Source organism: Lygodium microphyllum, chromosome 18 (assembly GCF_053477565.2).
Source record: "Lygodium microphyllum isolate KBCC chromosome 18, Lygodium_microphyllum_v1.1.10, whole genome shotgun sequence".
Lineage (NCBI taxonomy): Eukaryota > Viridiplantae > Streptophyta > Polypodiopsida > Schizaeales > Lygodiaceae > Lygodium > Lygodium microphyllum.
Window position 1 is genome coordinate 899,323 of NC_141152.1, and position 12,864 is coordinate 912,186.

Below are 12,864 nucleotides of genomic sequence, written 5' to 3' on the forward strand. Positions count from 1 at the left end.
CCCAAGTACCCAATCCCTTGCTCCAATTCTGCTACTTGGAAGTCTGGCTCCCTTAGCAACTTTGCTAACTCATTCAATCCTAGGAAAATAAGCTTGCTCATCAATTTATAAAATTAATTGGTCGAAGCACCGGCCCCATAAGATACCATTTCCCTTAAACTAAAATTTGGCAACTTCACCTTTATGTTTTTGCAAATCTTCTATTCACTAATATGAGACCAATTGTATGTCTTGTAACATATGCAAATTCACTGAATCCAAATTAGTAATATAGGGAGAATTTTTCATTATTCCTCTATTCTCGTTGCATTTCTTTTAAGCCTAAAATTATCATGCAATAACAAACATTATAACATATCTACCAGTAGAATCTATTGCTACCTCTGCATAGTATGCCCCCAATACGATTTTCCCAAAGATGAACCTCAATTAGATGACTTTAGACTTGACTACTTAAAGTACTACTTGCCCCTACCAATGCCCATTGACCTTTGAGTTCATGCTTCTATACTACACATCAATAGCATTTTCTAACATTTCTATATTGCAAATCATAAAATGTAGGTTTGCTTGGTGAGAACTAATAGATACTTGGGTTGCACATATAGCCTATCTTGTAATCATCAATAGTGCACCATCTCTTCTTCTTACTTTCATTACACCTATAAGGCCATGGGAGAAAGAGAGTCTTGTGATTAGGATGCACACTTGTAGATGGATACATTTAAATTGGAAATTTTGCAAATTCATCTCAAGATTTTGAATTTGCAAACCTCAAAGAATCCATCAAGATATATTTTGGACATGCTCTGCAATATTCAAGAAGAACAAAACGTTAAATCAAATCGAGTCAAATTGATATAATCCCTTGATCAGTTAAAATGGGATGGTTTCAAAAAAGGTTTAGTACCCCTTACTGAAGATTAAGATACAGTACCTAAAATCCGCCTTCTCCTTGTAAAATTGGAACTTGAACAGAACATAGAGGAGAATCTATTGGTAGAATGCATGTAAAGAGATAGAGACCATTTGTTCTTGCCATACAAAGGATACCTATATTCCCTATATGCTCTTTTATACTTGGTATCAGCACATGTTTCTCATATTTTAGACATTCCAAGCTCCATTTGCATGGAGCTTATAAATATTTGTTGACTATGAAGCATGAAGCATAAGAGCCAGTGTGCTAGCATGCCACCCACTTGGCCTATGCTCGAGGAGAACACCTAGGCTATCTGAAACCTAATTGCCCTTCCACAGGCACCAAGGGGTCGCATGACAATCAAGGTCACAATGCAATTGGCCATACCATCAAGCACCCATATGATTGTCACTTCCCTCAAAACTATAAGAGGTAATTACACTCTTCCACTTTAACTAAGAGTAGGTGCACATAAATGACATTTGGCCCCCCTCCAATAAATTAACTAACCTACTTCCTAACTCACACGAAGGAACACCTACTCACTATGACCTTCCAAACTAAATTGGCAATATTTAAGTGAGTTAGCGACAATGTAATATTATAAGATGAGACCCAAACTCCTTACCCTCAAATTTGGACCTACACTTCTAATGATCATTGAAGATACAAAGTGCAAACATGTCAAAGTAGAGGTACAACACTAAACATAGTCTTAGCACAAGAAAGATAGGCAATATGAGCATAGAAGGAAGATTTGAAAAAGAAAGAATGTTGATTAAAAGAGAAATCCAAGAAAAGAGCACACTCTCAACGTACATGCTGCAAAAGGTTGTCCAAGATGAGCTTATCAAGTACCTTGGTACCGAGCTTTCTATGAGAAAGGAGAAGCTTGAAGGGAGATGTACAAAGAGGGAAAGCATGCTCAATGAAGTTGTTTCCTTGCACTATGGTTCAATACATTTTTAATATTTGCATGGTGCAAAGAGATGAGAAAGAAATCCAACAAAGGACCAATATCAATGATCGCTATGTAGAGACATTGTTGATGTACATGTCATATGAGAAATATGACATTGAATAAGATAGTTCTACTCCCATTTCCTAGTCATCAAACTCAAGTGGCTCTTACACTATCCGACATGGCTTGATATAAGGTAGTTGCAATAGTTATTGGGTCCTATCTCCATGGCTCGATATAAGGTAGGTGCAAGAATTGTTGGCTCCTATCTCATAAGGTCATACAATTGTCATCTCAAGGCTCCTTTTCACATGCACATCATTGCTATGATTGAACATTATATTAACAATGCATGTATTAATAAATGTTGAGGTGATCCTTGCTTGATAGGATCATGCCTTCTTCCTCAAACAACTTGCTTCCTACTCAAAAGTCTACAACAATAGGCATAATTACTAAGAGGCATTGTTTGTATGCATGATCAATTTTGGCAAAGAGAAACTGTTTAAAGTTACTAATAGTGTACTTACTAATAGAAATGATGTACCACACGTCCATGATAGTTGTGTGATCTCCTAGTGCTTTAACAATTTTGGAGCTTGGTCGAGCTAAATGGGTTTTCATCTCATCTTGTGAGCTCTACTACCTCTAGGTATAAATAAATGAGTTCTTATCTCATTTATGATATTTTCCTAAATTAGAAGGTTCATCTTTATTGTTAGAATATTAAGTAATCCAAAATGTTTTCAACCTCTTGTGATAGACCTTGCAAGGATGTTATCCTAACCTCCTATCTTGTAAAGCTAAAATTGTTGGTCAATCTAAGTGCCATTGTGATAGTTTTGTGCTATTTCTCTAAATGATATAGTAGTTGAAGAAATATGCAAGACATGAACCTTTTATAGGAACTCAAAATAGACCAAAAAAAAGGGCAATGTTGCATGTGCACCCTCGTTCCTTTAGAAGTTTTTAGTTAACACATACACACACACACACACACACACACACACACACACACACACACACACACACACACACACACACACACACACAAATTTTTAAATGATATACCATGACATAAATTATTAAGTTTTCCTTTTCTATTTGCCTTAACAAAAATACACATTTTTAAATGGCCGTTCATTACATAAATTAGTGAGTTTTCCTTTGCTTTTGTCTTCACACTTTGATGGTTCATAAAGGAAAGTCATAATACCTAATCTACTAAAATTTTGGTATGAGAAGTTCTAAGATAAGCATCGCAAAGCAAGATGGATCAAGAATGGCTTCAAATTATATGATAGCATGGATAAATTCAAGACAATACTTGATTTGCATAAGAAAATCCTCCTTAATTGATATTTTGCTCCACTTAAACATGAGTACTATGACAATTATTGAAGTCTAGTTGACAACAATTGACATTGATTAAAAAAATGTGTGAACATTTCATTTCTAATGTATTTTGATTATGTTGAGAGAGAGAGAGAGAGAGTGTGTGTGTGTGTGTGTGTGAGTGATTGAGGGAGTTAATTTAGTAAATCTATTACATTTGATAGCATTGAATAGGCTCACTTATGAGGTTATCTTAAGTTTTACACAAGCACGAAAATATTCAAGTGTCATAAAAGAAGGAGAGCATGCATGCACATGCATATTTAATCATCCACATGCAAAGAAATGAAGGACTGAGATGATGTGCATGTGTGTGTCTTGCATTTAAAAGTTTATGCCTTGCAGTGATCAAGATTCTCACCTAAGTTTTACATTTTTCAATTCATATAAAATATATCTCTCTTGCAATACATACCATGTGCATGCACAATTTTTATAAATGAAAGTACATGCAAATGCATGATTATCAAGATATCAAACATAAACCATGCATGAGAATACTAATAGATGGATATGCAAGAATTGAATTGACAAGTTCGTGTTCTAATAATTTTGCATGTTTCTTATGATATTGTTATAAAATCTCCATACGTATTACATCACTCTACAATTCTATATATCCTCCCCTTTGCATTGCAAAACTATGTTTGGTGCAAACAACGGCTACAAGGAAAGATTATTCCATCATTGCCTCTACATGAAATAGTATGTTCTAGATGAAAAACATGCAAGAGGAGATTGAGAACATAAGCTACACTAATAACTCTCCTATGCTTGGCAACATCATAGGTTGAGGTACAATACACTAGCATAACATGCTTGCAACAACTTCTTAGCTTGGTTATATAAACATTATTATTTACTATAACTAAAAATTTATTTGTTTACTTTGCTATATAGACATTTATTTTATTTTTTTAGCTTTATATACATTTATCTAGTAAAATTAAAACCTAGTTTAAATCCAAAATTTCCTACATGGTAACTAGAAAATTTTCGTAGTAAAATTAAAAACCTAGTTTGAAGATGAAAATTCCTACTTACTAACTAGGAAAATTAGTTCATTTACTAGATGTTTGTATTTTTACTATCTAGTCTTGTGTCTAAAGTTCCTTGTGGGTTCTCAATCGAGAGAGACATGGATTAGCTAATACGTAGCTAGTGTGGAGAAATGGCTAGTACTGAGATGAGTTACTTAACCGATCAGGCATTCGCTGCAATATATTGATGACAGAATGCGCATGAACTTTACAAGGCGAAAACTTTACAAGTTTCCATGGCCCATCGTCAACTCTCTTATTTGAACTTTGCCATGACACCACAATCCGTTATGGAGTGCATTTTGTCGATGTACTCAACACGAAAATGTCGCCCGTGCAACCAGTTGCACTGTAGATTTTGTACTGTACACTGAAACGGTTAGATTACTTGTTGCGCATAAAATCTAGATACGACATCAAATAAAGCATGCAGTCACCTTCGAACTACATCCCCTCGAGAATTCCCGCTCCTCAGCAACAAAGACCTCTATCCCTTTGCGACAAGTTGCAATCAAAGCTCCATGTAACCACTACATAGACATAAATTGTGGCATCTTCTCCATGCCCTCGGGATATCAAATCAGTCAATGGTGTGTACTGCATCGAAATTTCAATCGCACTTTTTCTCGATCTTTTCTAGCATGCTCGTACGTAACGAGCCACTTCTCCATGGATGGATGATGCAACATAAAAAATGATTCACTTTCTCCTCCATGACAGTATCCATCATTTTTTCTAATCCATTTTCAACCACCACATCTCCAGTTAGTCTACCATCATCCTTCAGTGACCATAGCATATTGTTGTCTGAATCCACTCTCGGCAGCCACTCTATAATATGCACAAATGCCACTGACACTTGTCAACCTTCAACCATGCTACCTTCCATCCGAGCTCATTGTCCCACAAAGCGCTTCAGGGTTTTCATGAAATGCTCTAAGAAGAACATCCATCGCATATGGAGAGGTCCTACAATCTCCACTTCATCTACAATAATATGCACTAGGATGTGAGTTTGTATCATGAGGATGCTCGTGGATAGGTACTTCTCAAAGAGATCGACTATCTCCACCACTCCCCTAGCCTTGCGGATTCAATAGAGGATGCCTTGATCTCCTTTTGTGAGATCCATTGCACTAAATTCAGCAACCTATAAATTGCCTCACATATTTCTAGAGTGAGGCATCCCATGATCACGATCGGTAGTACAAAAATTGTCACAAACGGAGAAGCATTGTGAACATCAAGTAGATACTAAATAGTGAAATATTGAGGCTACTTGCAACCAAGAACAAGACAAACTTGACATATCTTATGCTAATCATGGGATTTCAGCCCTTGGCTGGTTATCTTTAGAGAAAGTAGACTTGAGGGAACACATCATACCCCCATCAGGGTGTGGATAGACCTAATAATTTGCTTCACGATACACTTTTCTTTAGTGGGTAGAACCCAAGGAGCGCGGGGTATTTTTGCAAGTGACCATTAGTGCTCGACTGTGACCAAAGTGCCTTCATCTTGCCTATCTCCTTCAAATCCATTCATACCCCTACATTGTCTCTCTTTCCTATGATTTGGTCCAATAATAAGCTATCCACATTCTTGAAAATATGCATGGGATCTAACAAATGGTTGATATGTAAATGGGTCCAATAGACAACTCGTAAAAATTTGAGAAACATCTCAGTCTACTCGGATGTGACTCATTGTGGACCATTTTCAACTCGTACTAACTTTAGGCATTTATTCATACTAGAGGTCGTCCAAGAAAACCTTCCCTCAGTTCATGACCCTCCAACAAGAAAGCGGCGTGTCCTTCATATACCATCTTCTTCATGGTCTGTGACCTTCCCACACAATGGACATGCATGATAACCTGAGGTAACCAAACCTATCACAACATCTCTTTCTAGTCAACATAAACTTGAACTAGTTGTGTTAGATATCACCAATGACTAGAACGAAAGCCCCGGGGGGTCCACTAGGGTTTACCATATGGTACCACGTGAGTGTAAGGGATGGGGGTTATTTAAGGGAAGAAAGGTACATTTTATAAGGTAAGGTCCTATAAATAGGGGGTAGATAAGGGGTATTTTCATATATTTCTTGCACGCAAGTGACATCTCCTTATAACTACTAGTGAATCCCCCGCGTGACAAAAGCCCACTTACCTGAGCACTCTCCAAATCCTAGAAATTCATGGATGGTCCACATGAGAATGGCTTGTATATTAGCAGACTGTTGTCAACCATCGTGCTTGGTCATGTCTTTCACATTGACCCCCTCCTCCCACAAAATCTTAAGTTCATCAACTAATGGACAGATGTAGACGTCCATGTTCTTGACTTTGTAACACCCATGAATGATCAAGCTAAGAATCTGGTGTCCTTTCTTCGTAGAAATTCATAACATGATGTTGTAATTAACAAGGACTATAAGCCACACACTATAAGAAGTTGAGTGGAGACCAAATAGATTCACGCCATCCATAGCAAGATCGAGCTGAAGATTCCTTGGCTCTCGTGCAAAGCCGGAAAGGTGGAGTCAATGTGGCTCCTGTAAATCTACTGATATTTGTTAGACTCCATCTATGGATCTATTCTGTGCATACCACATTGTCAAGCATGCCATGCCTGACGTATGAAACATGTGATGTATATGTGGTATAAGTGGAAAGTGTATGAGAACCTTCTAAGGGATGGTTTGCCCTTGCAAGTCCTGTCAATACTTGTGAGCACCATACTTTGGACATGTCTCCATAGTCCCATAGTCTCCTCGAAATAGCACACAATCGTTGACACATGCATGGATGCTGTTGTAGTCCATGCCAAGCTTTCATAACACCAATCGTGCATCATCACAGGACTCAAGCATCGTGTTTTCAAGTGGTAATATATGATACTTTAGCAACCTGAAAAAAATCAAAAAATGCCTTGAAGAGCACAATAAGTATTTCTTATTTTATAATAGAGTCAAAATAATCAACGGAGCGTAGAATGGCTGAGCATAGGGTTGCTAGTATGACAACCACCTTGGCAATCAACAGTGCATAGCATCATGTCCGAATCTTCCATAGTTGGCAGTACAAGGTTGAGACCTAGGATTGGAACACTAGGATGTTAGGAGGGATGTTAGGTGGTTCCCTCCATAATGCACACACTACACATGAGGTCGCACTGGCCTTTGCAATGCCTCTTGTAGTTTGATCAGCTCTAGCTACTATCGCTTAGGTCTAGTTGACATTCTTTCCTTTATCTTGCTCACAGGGGCTCATAATTTGACAGAGGGAGAGAGAGATAGTGTACCTATGCAATCTTGGCCAAAATGATATCTATAAAGAAGACAACAACATGAGTTAAAAATAAATTCAAGCTCTATCAAAATAAAAGTTTAAAAAAAAAACCATAGGGGAGAGAGAGAGAGAGAGAGAGAGAGAGAGAGAGAGAGAGAGAGAGAGAGAGAGAGAGAGAGAGAGAGAGAGAGAGAGAGAGAGAACCTATGCCTTTGACCCAAAATGATCTCTTCACGAGGACAACAACAAGAATTAGAACCTACATCAAGCAAATAATGAGAAACCACAAAGAAAGAGATAAAGATAGATAAGCACCTATATTTCTTCCAAAAACAATTCCTACAAGAAAGACAATATTAAGAGTTAGAGCCAACCTCAAGCAAATCCTAAACCACACACACACACACACACACACACACACACACACACACACACACAGAGGAGTACTTACGCCTCATGTCCAAAATGATCTTTGCAAGAAGACAACATTTAGAGTCATAATTGATATCAAAACCTACCAAAAAAACAACACAAAAGAGGAAATGTAGAGAGAGACTAGCACCTATGTTTTGCCCAAAATCTACAATTGTATGGAGAAGAAATTGTAGAGGTAAGAAAAGAGATCAAAATACCCTCCCCACTGAGCTTTAATGGGAATGAAAATTCACTAGAATGTAGAAGATAGGGGCCCCCACTACCCCTTTTTTAAATGAAAAACCAAAATTTGGACAAAGAACATTCATCCCCCATGGATGTCAACATCCAACCTTCTTATTGGACAATCCAAAGGCCCACTTCTTAAAGTATATTATTTTTAAGGGCCCATTTTTTAGTCTAAATTTTTCCTAATGGTAGATTCGTGGCTCATGTTCTTCATCTTTCTTGGAATAAGTCAAAAATTTGTCAAAGAAGGAAATAATGAAATCATCAAGATAAGGTCAAAATATGTCCTTTATTAATCTATTGAAGGTTGCAAGAGCATTGATACATAGTGGCCATATCTTGTATTAAAGGTAGTTTTGGAAATATCTTCCTCTTTTATCCTTATTCGATAGTATTCAAATCTCAAGTTAATCTATGAAAATATATTTGGTCCTTAAAGTCGATCAAATAACTCATCAATCCTAGGGATTAGATACTTTCTTAACTGTGACCCGATTTAGCTTATGGTAGTTAACGCAAAGACGAAGAGTTCTATTTTTATTTTTTTGAAATATGACTGGGGCTGCACATGGCAAAATTCTTGGTCGGAAGGATGGTACAATCTTTTTGCAATTGCATCAACCCCTACAACTAGCTTAATTTCATGGTCTACTTCTCTTTGAGATGATTTTTTCATTAACTCTTTTGGAAAAATGTATGCATACTCCTTCATCCGTGAAGTTCCATCTTCTAATTTATTGTCCTGACTAATTTTGTTGAGTTCAATTAAGTATATAGACAATCTTTGCTTAGCCCTTGTACTATTTGTGAAGCCTTGGCTAACTTCATTTTTTATTTTTTAGCTTTTCCTTGAGTGGTCATTTGATTTTTGCCTAGGTTTTGGAATGAGACTTGGCCCCTTTCATAATGAATGTGAGCATCATTGGGGATTAGGGAGTCCATTCCTACTAGCAAGCATTCATCAACACCCAAGTTCATGACATAGAACCTTACGCTTGTGAGCTCATTGCCTAGATCAAACTTTCCATTCCTAGTTTACTATGATGATACAACTTCCTTTCCATTTGCTAACTCTACCAAAATTTTAGATGTTGGTGTAATCTCTATGCTAGTCTGTATATACATTTCAGAGAAATAAAGGAATGAGTACTTCCACAATCTATGAAATTTTGGAAGGGTTTATCTTGATGGTTCTTTGATGTCTAAATCATCGAGAACTGGCGATTTGATCCCTTCTTATCAAGAGCAACATGGATCATTCCTCTTCCCATTTTTGCTTTCATTGAGGGCTTTTCTTCTTCCTCTCCTATGAGACTGCAGTGGCTCTTTCTCATCCTCTTCTTTTTGCGTCTCTATTTTTTCCACAAATTTGTCCTTGTCAAGGAGGTTCATTTCTCCCGAAACACTACCTTTTATAATGGCCAGATTACAGTGAAAACATCTTTGCATGCCATTGCTTTAGTTTAATGGAACAAAGGTTTTGATTATAATAACCTTGACATTCTTCCTTCCATCGAATTGTTGTTACCCTTGCACTCTTGTTATGAAGGATAGGATCCTTTATTGGGAAATCCTTGACCCTAATATATTATGTTTCTTGAGTTTTCTTGGAGACTAAGTGGTTCAACTCTTATGAAAGCATCTTGTAGATCTTGAGATGCATGGCTTCTAATTGAGTATCCAAGGAAGGATTTAAGCCTTGATAAAATGTAGCCACCTATTGAGCGATATCCATAGGTGGGGCATACCGCTTGTGAGTCACCTATTGAGTATCCAAGGAAGGATTTAAGCCTCATTTAAAACGCAACCACATATTATCCATAGGTGGGGCATACCTCTTGAGAGCCACAAACCGAGATTAGTACGATTCCAAGCTCAATCCTAATTTGCAAAAAGAACTTAGTATTCTTTAGAGCATGATAGGAAGGTGGAAGATACCTTCCACACGCATCTTCCTTTATGAGTTCCCAAGTAGCAATAGCCTTTAAGACTTCAATGTCTTTATACCATTGCTCCACCAAAGACATGCTTCCTCGATTAGTTTCAACTTGGTTAACATAGCTTGGATAGGGGTGCTTGTCTCTATGGTTCTAAAATAATCCTCCATGGATTGAGTCCAAACTTTAGCATCTGTCTCTACATCCTTACCCTCCCCCCATTAAACTCAAACGATTTTATTTGCTTGAGAAGGGATTTCTTCTCTTGTAATTTAATAGTCAACTAGAATATCCTAGTTCACAATGTGCAAAGAACCAATCTAATATACATAATTGAGATTCCATATACCTTCTCATATTTTAACTTGACATTTAAAAAAAAAAACCTTTCACAAATGGAAGAGAAAGAAACAGCTTTTATTTAAAATTTTCTAATAGCCAAACGTATTACATAGTGATAAGGGTCTTACTATAACGATTTACCCATGAAAATTAGATACATCGATAGTGTAATAACATGGAGATTCAACAAAAACTTATAGGAGCCCATATTTGGAAAATAGATATTGATAACTTCTTAACAATAATTTTGTAGCGACAATGGCCTAGGATGGTAACTCAATTATTAAGAATCACTTTAGTTACTTCATCTCATTAATATAATAATGATTTAGACAAATTTTCCATCCTTTTCTGAAAACAATAGGATTAACCTTAGATTCTTCAAAAATAATTATCTTGATGACTTTTAGGTTTTCCATCCATTGTATCCATTTAAGGTTGGTTCAAATATAGGAAAGACAATCAATATTGATGAAGAAATATATGTCATTCAACATCCATCGCCTTTCACAATTATACATTGGAGAAGGATCCTAAAGTCAATCTAAGGTATGCATAAACTGATCCCTCCATCTAAAATCTAGGGAGTGCATAATTGATGTAAGTATGGCTCATAATACAAGGAAACACTTCCAATCTTCATCATTCTGATACAAAATCTTTAAGCATTAGTGGAAATTTGAATCATAAATAATATCTTCTTAATTGGTTCTTATCTAGTTTTAACAATTTGCAAACAATATCTAGGTTCGCATAGCATTTATCTTTGCTCTGATACCATGTGTAACATGCTGATCTAGCAAATCTCGATCGCACAATTTTTTGGTAGTCCATAAAGAGGTAATCAAGATAACTACCATTTAGAACTCCCTTGGAATAATTGAAGATCTATGACTTGAACTGCTTGAATCTACCTTGCAAGGGAAGCTCCACCTGAACCGCATAAGGATTAACTTGAAAATGGGGCCTAGATTAATATTCTAGTCTCCTATTAGTATTTTCTAGCATGAGTTTTTTAGGTGATTACATTGCTACCATCCCTCAAATTGAAGCAAATTATTGCCCCACTCGGTTCAAAGAGAACAAGACATAAGGGGGAGCAATGCATGTTGACCCCTCTACCCATAAGATATAGTCTCAATTCTAGACCCCTAAAATGGCATTGGTTGGGATTCAAGATGACACACTAGGACAATCAATGTTTAGCCCTTCCTCTTGTCCTAATCTAGCGTTTAACTTTTTGTGGAAGATTTATAGCTAATTGACACTAATCTACCATAGGAAAGATCGGACACTAACCACCCAATTCTCTCAAGGAGTATTTTTAGTTTTCTAATTATCCTAACACAATTTAGTTTCACATGTAAAAAAACTTCGTTAATTAATATCTTAAATAATGTTCCTTTACGTAAGTTAGACAAAGATACGAATATAAGGGAAAACAATCCTTTTGAAAAACAAAATATTTATTCAAATTTATTATCTTAAATCTTATTCCAATAATTGCCAGTCCATGTCAGGACTCTATCCGAGGCCAAAATCATGTAGCATGATAAAATATACTTGTGCACGAGTACTCGTCTAAGCCCTAAGTTTACAAGCATAGGTTTTGCTCAAATTGAGTCATGGTTCTTGTTCTTATGTTGGGTTTTACCAATGAGGCACCTTTCATTGAGCTATGTCATTCTCAATCTAGGTAGCAAGACGATGCTTCTAGTTTTGAGCATCAAAGGCTTCATTTTTAAAAAGCTTTAAGTATAACTAAATTATCTTGTTGTCTCAATTCCATCAAGGCACCTTGCTAGATAATTCTCTAGCAAAAAGAATTAATATTTTCTAATCCCTTGCTAGTTTGAGAGGTTAATCTCTCCCCTATTAGGAGCCGATTTTTATAGCAAAAGTAGAATAGTTCATAACCAACGTTTCTAGTTATCTTAACTTCCTTGGAGATTTTATTCAAAAACAAAAGTTAATTCTGATATGGGATGAACCGATCATTTTGTCATCACATTTTTAAACATCTAGTAATTTAGAAAGCTCTAAAATACAGACTAAATAGGCTCTTGTTTGTTCTAGAGAAGGTTATTTCAGGTGAAGTAAATCAAAGTTGGAAGAGAGATGTTATGAGATAGAATTCTTTCGAGCTTTGAAACAACTTGGATGTGGCAAGCCCCTAATTATGACAGACTTACATCAAAGTTTATTTTGAAATATTGAGGTCTATTTAAGAAGCTAATTACCTAATTTATTAATAAGCATTGGGACCTTGGATACATATGCTCTTTAGGAAAGAAGGCATTCTTAGATTGGTC